The sequence below is a fragment of the Bufo gargarizans genome, chromosome 4 (genome assembly GCF_014858855.1).
Source record: "Bufo gargarizans isolate SCDJY-AF-19 chromosome 4, ASM1485885v1, whole genome shotgun sequence".
NCBI classification, from domain to species: Eukaryota; Metazoa; Chordata; class Amphibia; order Anura; family Bufonidae; genus Bufo; species Bufo gargarizans.
In genome coordinates, this window is record NC_058083.1 from 94,844,278 (window position 1) to 94,857,541 (window position 13,264).

A 13,264-nucleotide genomic window follows, 5' to 3' on the forward strand; every position below is an offset into this window, starting at 1 on the left:
GATCGAATGTGCCACCCCCTGTATATAGGTCCTCACAGGACCTAGGAAAGCAAGGGACCTCTGAAAAAGGACGGCCAGAGCCGAAACTTGACCCTTCAGGGAGCTCAGCGACAGTCCTAACTCGAGTCCGGACTGAAGAAACAAGAGCACCATCGGGATGGAAAAACGAAGGGGAGGAAAACCCGAGTTCTCACAAAAGGCAAGAAAGGCCTTCCAGGTACGATAGTAAATCCGGGAGGACGTCGGCTTCCTCGCTCTGATCGTGGTTCTAACCACCGAATCCGAGAACCCCCTCTTCTTCAGGATGGCGGTTTCAACAGCCACGCCGTTAAACGAAGTGACTGTAAATTCCGGTGGAAGAGTGGGCCTTGAGACAGTAGATCTTCTCTGTTGGGAAGAGGCCATGGGGCGTCCGCTAGCATACGAGCTATGTCCGAGAACCATGCGCGGTGAGGCCAATCCGGGGCGATGAGAACGGTCGGAATCCCTTCCGCCTCGATCTTGCGCAGAACCTTCGGCAGCAGAGGAAGTGGAGGGAAGACATAGAGGAGGCTGAAGTCCCGCTACAGAGACACCAGCGCGTCCACCCCGTATGCCTTCGGATCCCGAGCGTGAGCCAGGAACACCGGGAGCTTGTTGTTGAGCCTGGACGCCATCAGGTCCACATCCGGCCGGCCCCACCGGCGGCAGACGTCTTCGAATACCTCCGGATGCAGAGACCACTCGCCTGGATCCACCTTGTTGCGGCTTAGGAAGTCCGCTGCCCAGTTGTCTACTCCTGGAATGTATACCGCTGAGAACGCCGGAACGTGAGACTCCGCCCACAGCATAATTCTCCTCACCTCCTGCATCACCGCCCGGCTGCGGGTCCCGCCTTGATGGTTGATGTAAGCCACAGCCGTGGCATTGTCTGACTGCATCCTTACCGGGCGACCGGCAAGGAGAGGAGTCCAATGGGAGAGGGAGTAGAAAATCGCTCTCAGCTCCAGGATGTTGATCGGGAGGCGAGATTCCGCCGCCGACCAAACCCCCTGAACCATGCGGGACAGGAGAACGCCGCCCCAACCTAGGAGGCTGGCATCGGTGGTGACAATCGTCCAGGAGAACGGGAGGAAAGATCTTCCCGACGTCAGGTTCATAGGGGACAGCCACCAGGGAAGAACTGCCCAAACCCGCTGAGACAGGCGGATGCTAATGTCCAGACCACGAGAGGTCTTGTCCCAGAGGGAAAGTATCTCCTGTTGCAGCGAACGAGTGTGAAACTGGGCATATGGTATGGCCTCGAAAGAGGCAACCATAAGGCCCAGGACCCGCATGCACTCCCGGATGAAGAGACACGGGAGCGCAGCAGGTGCGACACTGCCCCCTGGATCTGGGAGGACTTGGAGACTGGCAGCCGAGGTATCCAAAACCATCCCCAGGAAGGAGAGCTTGTGGGACGGGAGGAGAGAGGATTTTGGGAAGTTAATCAGCCAGCCGAACTGTTCCAGAGTCTGAACAGTGATCCGGACGCTGTCCTTGGCCTGCGGAAGCGAGGGGGCCTTTATCAGGATGTCGTCCAGGTAGGGCAGCAAAGGAATGCCCCTGGTGCGAAGAAGCGCCATCAGCGGCGCTAGGATCTTGGTAAAGACCAGAGGGGCAGTCGCTAACCCAAAAGGAAGGGTGACAAACTGAGAGTGCCGGCCACCAATGGCGAAGCGCAGGAATCGTTGGTGAGATTCTGCGATAGGGACATGCAGATAGGCGTCCTGGATGTCTACGGATGCGAAGAACTCCCCTAGAAGAAGAGAAACATCAACGGAGCGGAGGGATTCCATTCGAAACCTCCGCACCCGCAGAAACTTGTTGAGCAGCTTCAGATCCAGGATCGGACGCACTGACCCCACCTTCTTTGGGACCATGAAAAGGTTTGAATAGAAACCTGTGCTCTGTTCCTCTGGGGGAACTGGGGTAATAACACCCCGGTCCAGAAGGGAGGAAACTGCCAAGGCTCGGGCCGGATCCCCCAGAACGCGAGAAGGGAAAAAACGTTCCGGCGGTCTGGACGCGAAGTCTATCTTGTAACCTGATGTTACAATTTCTAGAGCCCATGCGTCCTGAACATGAGCCCTCCAAACCTGCTGATAAGAGAGCAGGCGGCCCCCCACCACGAGGGGTGGGGGCGCCCCTTCATGTGGAAGACTGCTTGGGAGCAGCAGGGTGGGCCGACTGTGCCCTCTGGCACCAGGAAGGCTGGGGCTTGAAGGAGGGCTTTTTGCGGGAGTCCTGAGACCCCCCAGCGGAGGAAGCAGGCGACGTCCTACTAGAAGAGAAGCGGCGAAAGGACTGGTACCAGGAACCGGAAGACCTGGTCCGAAAGGGGCGCTTGGACCTGGGTTGGGAAAGATGAGTGCTCTTGCCCCCGTTGGCGGCAGAGATGAACTCGTCTAGCTGAGCCCCAAAAAGTCTGGAACCCCCAAAGGGGAGATTAGCAAGGGAATGTTTGGAAGAGGCGTCCCACACCTTTAACCAGACCTCTCTGCGCTGAATGACCGAAAGGGCTGAAATGCGGGCAAAGAGGGAGGCAATGTCCATGGAAGCTTCTGGAAGCCTGAGACATCTGGAGAACCAAATCCAGTGTATCAGCAGACGCATCTTGTTCCGCCAGGTCTTGGTGGTGGCGCTGCAACCACGCCGAGAGGGCTCTGGCCACCCATGCCGAGGCAAAAGCAGGCCGCAGGGACGTGCCCGCCAGTGAGAAAATGGATTTGGAAAGAGAGTCTAGGCGCCCGTCTACAGCATCCTGCAGAGAGGAGCCATCTAAGACAGGGAGGGCCGTGTTCTTGGCTAATCTGGCCACCGGGGGATCCACCTTGGGTGGAGAGGACCACTTCTCCACACTGTCAGACGGAAAAGGATAAAGCGTATCCATGTGTTTGGTGGCAGAGAACTTTTGATTAGGACGGTCCCAGGCCCTGGATATGACCGCGGAAAATTTCTCGCGGCAGCCTCCAGCTTCTTGGGTGCTAAAACGACAAACTCCCGAATAGTGGAAGGAGGAGAATCCCCTTGGAGATTAAAAGTGTCAAGGACAGCCGCCACCATGGTGGAGAGCTTAGGCGAGGGGTCCCGCTCCATGACCTCGTCCGAACCGGACAATTCCCCTTCAGACTTGTGCTCCCTGGGAAGGGGGGGGGGGGGGGGGGGGGAGTCGTCCGAACGTGCCTCTAGACGAGGGGGGGAAACGGAGTCATCCGAGGAGGGATGCTGCCACTCACGCTGCCTTTTTTTTTAAAATCAGATCATTTTTATTGTAATAAAATACAACAATGTAACATTATTATAAATATAAGCGGATCATGTCCCATATTTTGACATATAAATTAATACCACTGATGATTATGATACAGCAGGCAACCATACAATGACAGTGTAACCGCAACATACCCTTCCCACCCAACCCCCCCCCCCCCAACTCCCACTTCAGCATTCAATGGACTTCACCTATTCAGCTCTAGACCTCCAACTCCCCCACAATTTTTCAAATTTTTGCGGACATCCTCTCTTCTTAAACACCATTTTCTCATACGCTAACATCGTGTTAACTTTCCTTCTAAATTCCTCAATAACTGGAGGGCTTGACTGAATCCAGTGTAAGGCAATCAACTTTCTTGCCACATACAATAGTCTTCTCGCTACAATTCTGTCGGTTCCCTCTTTCCCAATATCTGCCACATATCCCAAGACACACACTTTTGGTTCCCTAGGTATCCGCAGTGAGAAGATATCCTGAATCATTGCCAACACGTCTGACCAGAAGCCATCCAGTCGTGAACATTGCCACAGCATATGCAGTAGATCCGTTGATTCTGCCTGACATCGTGGACACTTTGCATCTGCTCTGATGCCAATGCGGTGTAAAAAGACTGGTGTTTTATAGACTCTGTGAATAATGAAAAGTTGAGACAACTTCCCACCTTGCTCACGCTGCCTCTTAGTAGTCAGGCGTCCTCTGCTGGAACCACTGAGAGGAGATGGAGTGGTTGGCGCCACAGGATTGGAAACTGCCATACGTTCCACTAAGGCCAAATCAGCGGCTGCGCTAGTCATGGCAGATACCCAAGAGGGAACCGCAGGCCCCGCAGGGGGGGGGGGGGGGACTGGGCAAGAGAAGGAGGAGAAGGATGATCATGTCCAGGGGCAGGGCAGGAGGCACAGATACCAATGACAGAAAGAGGCAGAAGACACTTCATACAGGACCCCGTTGGGATCTGAGAAGAAGTCTTGGCAGACTTAAGGGGGGCCCCAGGCTTAGGCATGATGGCAACCACACTAAAAATCCTACCGCCCAGGCAACAGCACAGAGAGCCAATGGAGGAGCAGGGGAGCAGCCACGCGAGCGAGGAACTTCTCAGCAAGCGGAGGAAGATGCCAGAGCGCAGCACTGAGGCTCCGCCCCCAGGTCGCATCATAGAAGCGCGAAAAGAGCACGCGCTTTATGAAAAAATGTCCCCCAGTGCCGAACGCGGCGTGCCGTGGGTTAATGAAGGGCTGGAGTTGTGTCCCATGTCGGAGACCCTAGAATAAGCGGGGGGCCCGCCGCTGGCGGGTGCTGCCGGGGAGAAGGAGTAGCGGTGCCGGCGCCGTGCCCATAGAAACGATCCTGCTAGAAGCCTTGATGGTCCGCCTAAGTCCGGTCATGGTATAGTGCCTCCAAATCCCAATATCTCCAGAACGAACACCCGTTCCCCAGCTAACTCAGGCGGCCCATAGGTATCAGAGGTCCCCCAACAAGAGGGGAAGCCATACTTATCTGCTCCTGCAGTCTTCTCCCTCTGTTCAGTACCAGCAGGGCTCACCTCTTCAGACATCTGACTCACTGGAGTACAGTGCTCTGGATGGAGGGCAGCAGCAGGTGACCCAGGAGCTGGTGGGATGCCGGAGCTAACAGGTCGAGCCCGGATCCGCTTGTCTTCTTGGGGGAAAAAAAGGAGGCAGCCAGACAACGTCCAAAGAACGGCGGCGGGCACTCCACGGGGGACCAGTGTCCCCATCTAGAAAGAAAACAACAAAACGGAGTAGAATCACTAAAGTGTCATCCTCCTTCACCAGTCACTAAGCAAAGACTGAGTTCCTCCTGGTGGAGCCTGGTGGAATAGCCCGAGGAGGAAGAGCTCTCTTTTGTATTTGCATAGTGTCCCTCCTACTAATACCTCTAGCTATACCCATGGTCTGTGTCCCCCAATGGAATGTACGAGAAAGAAGATTTAAAGGCTATTTGGGACCATTTTTAAAGGGGTTTTAAGGGGCATTTTTTTACAGTATCTGATTGGTGGGGGTCCAACACCCGGGACCCCCACTGATCAGCTGTTTGAGAAGGCAGCGGCACTCGCAGTGAGTCGCGGCCTTCTCTCTGCTTTTCCTAGGTCAGTGACAACACGTTCATGATTCACATGGTCTAGGAGCAGCTCAATGAATGAGAGTGGGCTGGGATACCAAGCACAGCTGCTATACAATGTACGGCGCTGTGCTTGGCAAGCTGCGAGAAGGCAGTGGCACTCACAGGAGCGCTGCTGCCTTCTCAAAACAGCTTATCGGTGGGGGTCCCTGGTGTCAGACCCCCACCAACCAAGTACTGATGACCTACAGTACATTGCTAGCGGTAGTATGCCGTTCACTGTCAGATCCTCATCTGACAGCTTGGTCTCCAGCCCTCTCTCTCTACTTTTCTAAGCTGACCAAATCAAAGTTCAAGTCACTTGTAGATTCCACTGTGAATGGCGTTCTTCAGTCTGCTATGTACTGTGATACATAGAATCTTAGTTGTGCAAAAATGTTAATAAAACCATTTTGTAAAATTGCTTCAGATAAAAATACACACATTTCAGTAAAAAATATATATATAAATGTCCCAATGGTGTCCACAGCCTTTAAAGAGACAATCACATAGAAAGCCACTGATGCTGGATCCAAATGCAAGTCTGTTTACAGTTAACGTACAGAATCTCTGTTAGGGCTCGTGCACACGAACGTATTTTCTTTCCGTGTCCGTTACGTTTTTTTGCGGACCGTATACAAAACCAATCATTTCAATGGGTCCGCCAAAAAAACGGAAGTTACTCAGTGTGCATTTTGTTTTCGTATGTCCGTTCCGCAAAAAGAATAGAACATGTCCTATTATTGTCCGCATTACAGACAAGGATAGTACTGTTCTATTAAACGCAAGCTGTTCCGTTCTGCAAAATACAGAATGCACATGGACGTCATCCGTATTTTTTGCAGACGGCAAAATACATACGGTCGTGTGCATGAGCTTTTATATTGTGCGTCTGTATGCCCATCACTTGGCCTAGACATATGTTTAGCCCCTGTGAAAAAACTAAATGAAATTTCCTACACTTGAATACCACAAGCAAATGACACACAGAGTATATTAGAACATTTTGAGATCTTTCATTAAAGGCGTTGGCCCACAAAAACGAGATTTTTGTGAACTCACCTGTAAAATCTCTTTCTCGCGTAGTTCATTGGGGGACACAGACCGTGGGTATAGCTGCTTGCTGCCACTAGGAGGCGACACTAGGCTAAGAAGTGATAACTCCTCCCCCGCAGGCTATACCCCCTCCAGCCTGGAGAGAGCATATCAGTTTGTGCCCAAGCAATAGGAGTAGGAGAAAAAAAAATCAATAAGGAAAATACAGTACACAACCCACAACTGACAAACATCAGTCGGAATGCACCAGAACTGAGGACCATACTGGCCCACCAACCGCCAATATGTGCGGCAAACAGAACACTGGGTGGGAGCTGTGTCCCCCAATGAACTACGCGAGAAAGAGATTTTACAGGTGAGTTCACAAAAATCTCGTTTTCTCGCTAGTATCATTGCGGGACACAGACCGTGGGACGTCCTAAAGCAGTCCACGGGGAGGGAAAAAAAAAAAAAAATCACACGCCCCTGGAGAAAAAACGCCCTCGAGGATGCGGCATCCGCTGCCGCCTGCAAGATCTTGCTGCCTGGAGCAGCAACAGATGATGGCTAGAAAAGACCCCCGAAAAACTCGGTGAACTTGCCGGAAGACCAAGACGCTGTCCTCTAGAAGCGATGTCTGGAGTAGATGAACCCGAGAAATGACGACCGCTGGACGGCCAGGCCATCACTCCGCTAGGAAGCAACCGACAGGCAGACATCCCAGGAAAAAAAGCATCCCGTTGGAAGACGCCAGCCATGACAAGGACCTCCAAGAAAATCAGGCAGAAAACCCATACAGCGGAACGCGCCAGATATGGACCAGCAAATCTCTGAGGCCAAAATAGATGGCTGATGGAGAGCCCGCCCTTAAAATACGAGGGAGAAAGAAGAGAAAAACCATGTCCGAGAAGACCCGAAAAGCGGTGACCTTCCGCCAGAAAGAAAATTCTGGCGGAGCACTGCCTGATGCAAATGACAAAGGACAAATGGACGTACAAAAAGAAGAAGAAGTCCCAGAGGGGGGGCTTGTTTGTTCCTGAAACGCCCCCAGCGATCTACCGATCGTCGGGGCGAAGCCGGTTGTAGACCACAACTGTGGGAGCGGAACCAAAATCCAGGTTCGCAGGATCCTCCTCTGGTTAAAAGAAACCGGTAATGGAAAAAAAAAAACATAATTGACATATAGTGACTTCCGGGCAGAGACCAAGATAAGAGAATACTCCCCGTGGAAAAAAATAGATCCCGGATTCCATAGCTATACAACCCATTGCCACCGGTCGAGGAGACCGAAGGGAAAAGGTGGTCAGCAGTCCAGCTAGCGGAAGGACAGGAAAGAAAAATAGGGGTGTTCCGTTCAAGGAACTAAATCCCTACCAGTGGTGACAAGGTGTGACAGTCACCCGCTCAGCCTGGCTTGGGGGGACCGTAGTCCACCCCCGGAAGGAGCAGTGAAAGGAATGACCACCATCGCTTGATGTGACACAGAAGTAACCATAACTGAAGGAAGGAATCACTGTAGTGGTAGACGAGTGCCACAGGGACTAAGTAAACATATCTGACGGACAGTATCACCGTAGTGGTAGACGAGTGCCACAGGGACTAAGCTACCCAGTCGAGCGCGCCCAAGTAAGGTGCTGATAGCTATGGCACTGACGCCAATGCAAAACCCGAGTTGACGACACAAGAACAATAGTCGTCAGAGCAACGGACAGTTAACAGTAATGAAGACCATTGAGAGGTCAGGGCAAAGCCCATTGCCATCAGGGACTGGCACTGTACAGATCTCTTGGTAATGAAATACACCCTTGAGGAGGAGCCCATACAAAGGAAGCTGCCAGAGTAACGCAAAGGCCACACTCCAGCTGAGGAGGATGCCACACCGTACAGGATACCAATCCCAGAGTCGGAAGAAAACGCCGTCTGACGAAGGAACTGTGCAATAGGAATGTTCAGTAGGAACCCTAGCATGTAGTGGAGATGCAAATACCCTTTGTACAGTAATAGCTACCGCCTGCTCCTCCCAGCGTAAAACTGAGGGAGAGGCCTAAGGACACCCAGAAGTAGCATGGAACCAAGCTAACTCAGTCAACCAGAGCCATTCTGAGGCATTCCATCTAAAAAGGGGGCAAAACCAGAGCAACCGCCGAAGCAGTGTCAGGGTAGAACCCCTATCTGAGGGGTCTGACCCACTGCCATGAGTTCGATCTCCGGCCCTTGCGAGAACTACCCTTGCTTTTTGTCAGAAATGGGATCTGAACCCACGCCTCCATTTGGAGACCCGAACACCCATACACGGAAGAGATTAACTCTTGAGTCTGGCACATTAGACCACTCGGCCATCCTGACTTAGAGAACACGCTGTAGTAGTCAATGCAGAATGCCAGCAAAACACCCTCACCTAATGAGGAAGAGTGGTGGCCCAGAATACAGAGTCAGTGCAACCTTGGGTTCGCTGGGTCGTAATCCCAACATTTGTATAATGGCGTGCACCCACACGCTGTAGAGGACCAAGTTCTGACCGACCTGAACGGTGGAGGCCCATAGGGATGGGAATCTAGGGCACCGGAAGAGCTGCTGAACGACTCCCTTAAGAGAACAAGGAACGACCTATCTGCGCCAACCACCAGTACCAGAAGAGACGGGAGGATACAGTATGGGAGCAGTCCCAGTATCCATATACCTCTAGATGAAGAGTACCAGGCACCAATGGCAACTACTGTTGCCGCGGCCCACCCGTGAAGGAAGCCACGGCATCTAGTGCGGAGGCTTAGTTGAATTAAAGCATGCATAGATGCTCAGTGATTTCCCGTTAGATGTAGAAGGGGGTAATGCCACGACTGTTGAATAGTATTCAGTGGTAGCGCAACCCTCCGTCAAGGAAGGAAGGTAGGGAGATAAACAGAACCGCATCCAACGGTAGTGTAATAACCCCCTCCCTGGAGGGGGTAACGCGTACTGTAAGCACTACCCCCAATGGAAGTGCAAACACTCCACCTATGAAGGGGAGAAAAATATATAGGGAGTACTGAATCCTGAGGTTAGCGCCAGTACCTAACCTATGGCAGGGGGTAATGCACCCAGTAGGAATTGACCCCTATGGCAGAGAATTACACCCCTATCGAAGAGGATAATGCATACGAATAGTCCCGTTCCCGGTGGGTAGAGAATTCCTCCACCTAAGCAAGGTGGTAATACTTACAGCAAACATTGCCACCCGCGATAAAGCCATAACGCCTCCTATAAGAGAGGCTAATGCATAACGCCAGTACTGTACCCAGTGGAACAGCAATCCGTCAACAACCGAAAGGGGAGACGCAAATGGCTGGCCCTGACCAGTGCAAGTGCCGTCAGTCCACCTGTGGAAGGAGGGAATACAAAGGGTAAGTACTGTATCCAGTAGCAAAGCAAATGCCGCCTAAGGAAGGGGCAATGCAGACAATCAGTACTGCCGGTAGCATGGATGCAGTCTAGAAGGTTCATATCAGAGTCCGCAGAACTGTTCCCTGTTCCCTCAGAACCAACCCCTGTCAGAAGGGAGGGTTCTGAATATCACCCTAATGAGGAAGGATGGAGGTGCGGAGGAGACCGAGGAGGAATGTCCTGCTCGTGCGCAGCTCTACCTCTTAGCATCCAGCCATGGCAGTTGCAGGCTGTGACGGCGGTGATATAACCATCAAAACACCCAGGAGGTGGAATCGGCATCCCTACCTGACCGCTCACAGGATTGTGTGGGCGGTACTCAATCGACCCACAATCCAGGAGGGTGGATTGGGAACTGCCAGAGGTCCTCCATTGGATTGCGCATGTGGATTAACAACCAAATGACCCAAGAGGGTGGATTGGGAATCCAGCAGCTGTGCTCCCCTGGCTTGTGCAGGTGGAGCATTATCAACCAAACGGCCCCGTAGGGCGGATTGGGAATCCTGCATCTGTGTTCCCCCGGATCCGTGCAGGTGGAGCATTATCAACCAAACGGCCCCGTAGGGCGGATTGGGAATCCTTCAGATGTGCTCCCCCGGATCCGCGCAGGTGGAGAATTATCAACCAACGGCCTCAGCGGGCGGATTGGGAATCCTCAGATGTTCTCCCCTGGATTTGTGCAGGTGGAGCATTAATCAACCAAACGACCCCGTAGGGCAGATTGGGAATCCTTCAGATGCGCTCCCCTGTATTTTTGTAGGTGGAGTATTATCAACCAAACGGCCCCAGCGGGCGGATTGGGAATCCTCCAGATGTGCTCCCCTGTATGTGTGCAGGTGGAGTAATATCAACCAAACAGCCCAGCGGGCGGATTGGGAATCCTGCAGATGTGCTCCCCTGCATTTGTGCAGGTGGAGCATTATCAACCAAACGGCCTCAGCGGGCGGATTGGGAATCCTTCAGATGTGCTCCCCTGTATTTGTGCAGGTGGAGCATTATCAATCAAACGGCCCGTATGGCGGATTGGGAATCCCTCAGATGTGCTCCCCTGGATTTCACCTGTGGTGGCCTATACACCAGACGACCCAGAAGGTGGTCTGGGAAGTCTTCATGTGTGCATTCTCAACTAAACAGCCCCGGAGGGCGGATTGGGAAACTGTGAGCAATCCTGTGCTGTCCAGATAGGACATGGGCCCAGCCCCATACCCCACCACCAGGGTGGACATGCCGGCAGGAAGGGGTTAGGGTTAACTTCCTAATCTAAGGTAATTGGCATGCAGAAAGGGGACACTCAGATAATGCAGTGCCGGCTGCAAACAAACGACTTGCCACAAAGGGTTAACCCAGCTCAGATGACCAGATGCGGAGCTCAGCGGGGCACCTGGGGAAGGAGCGACAGCTAGTCGGGGAGAATCCGCGCCAAAAGGACGAACCCGCCCCCTCCATAACTGGAATGAAAGTTGCGGCCTAGTAGGCCGCAAAAGCCGGGACATAAAGTTCGGCGCACAGCCGACCGGGCGGTACTGCCGGCCGGTTACCACAGCGGGGCCTGAAGAGCAACCGCCGATGTCTGCCCACTGATTTGGAGGGGGAGTGTCCACTCTCGCTGCGGGAACCCATCCCATGCCGCTAAAACAACTGCACGGGCTGAGTCCCGGTAGGCCCGAAGAGGAGCCGGGGGCTAGATTTTGTGACCGGAGCGGCGCTCTGCAAGTGCCCTGGCTGAACATCGGCCGCGGGAGCTCACCCCGCAGGCCGTACCTGGACCAGAATCTGAGGAGAACCCAGGCCCCCCGTATGGACAGAAGCCCAAACCTACATTGGGCCTGAGGTAATGTGGGGCCCTCATCATGAATGGCCCACCTGAGGAAAAAAGGTCCTCTATCTTATGATGAGGTGACCGGGGGGGGAAGGGAGAAGGGGGAGGGGAAGGGCCGAGGTACTTACCCAATACGGACTACTCACCCCATCTTCATCCTCTTCTCTTCACCCTTTCTCAGAGTACCAGCAGGGTCACCTCTTCAGCCGCTGGCACACGAAGTGGCAGGAGACTGGAATGGCGGAGGGTCTCGCCGGATTCAGGTGACCCCCTTGGCTGGCGGGAAGCAGGGGAGACGGGCTGCCCTGGTCCACTTTCGTTTCTTGGGGAGGGCGAGCGGTGAGGGATTCCGACACCGGCCTTGCTCCCGGGGTAGACAGAGTGGCAGGCGACTCTGTTTCCCCAACCTAAAAGAGGAAAAAGATAAAATAATAAAAGTAAGCCGCCCTGCAAAAGCAGGGAGGTCTGCCTCCTACGACACTAAGCTAAAAACTGATATGCTCTCTCCAGGCTGGAGGGGGTATAGCCTGCGGGGGAGGAGTTATCACTTCTTAGCCTAGTGTCGCCTCCTAGTGGCAGCAAGCAGCTATACCCACGGTCTGTGTCCCCCAATGATACTAGCGAGAAAAATACTCTTCAGTTTTCAAACCAGCACCTGGATCTGAATACTGTACTTTTGTAATTGGGTGTAATTAAAAAGTTAGTATAGTCACTGAGCTATTCAATGAAATGTATATGTATAGCACCACCTGCTGTTGGCTTTTTTCTTATTTCTTTGTCTAGCTAAGTTTCATCCTTCGAATGCCTCCTGAGCTGTTATAGGGAGAGAGTGGCAGCAGAAAGGACACGCCCCCTGAGCTGCGACAGAAAGGACACACTCATGGAGCTGCCAGCTTGATACTAATTTAGCAGAGAAATTGGAGCAATGAATGGGGACAAACGTGAGGCACAGGACTGGTTCTAACTTTGTTAGAAAGAGATTACCATATACTATATGATGTCTGATTTTCATTTTTTACATTAATCACCTAACAGTTGTGCCCGAGCTCAGCCCTTGGGCTGTAGGAAAAGTACTTAACTGTAGTGTTGAGCGAACTTGTTTTTTAAGTTCGGCGTCTAAAGTTCGGGTTATCGAAAAATCGCGTTATGGATTCCGCTACCACGGACCATAACGGAATTTAGAATCCATAACGCGATTCTTCGATAACCCGAACTTTAGACGCCAAACTTAAAACACAAGTTCGCTCACCACTACTTAGCTGTTCTGCCTGAGCTTTTACACAAAACCAAAATGACAGCATTAGCTCAAGATAAACAGGAGACATCAGAGTTAGAGATCGAGTTGGTAATAAGCGCTGGGGGGCAGTGTCTGAGTAGTTTTTAAGCACAGTGTGCACATGTATGTGTATGGAGATACTTAATGAGACTTATCTAACAACATTATAGTAGGACTAGCCAGTAGGGAGCATGCAGGTATCAGCCCCCTGCTCAATAGCTGCAGGTATATGAGCAAATATATCATAGACAAAAAAATAAAAAATCATGTGACACGGCTGATTTTAATAATCTTTATT

General features: G+C 52.4%; 1 protein-coding gene across 4 annotated transcripts in view; it reads right to left on the reverse strand.

Annotated features, from left to right (window-relative positions):
• Window positions 1-13,264, reverse strand: part of CEP63 (centrosomal protein 63) — a 65,066-nt gene that overhangs the window by 40,916 nt on the left and 10,886 nt on the right. The gene's annotated exons all lie outside the window — the stretch shown is intronic.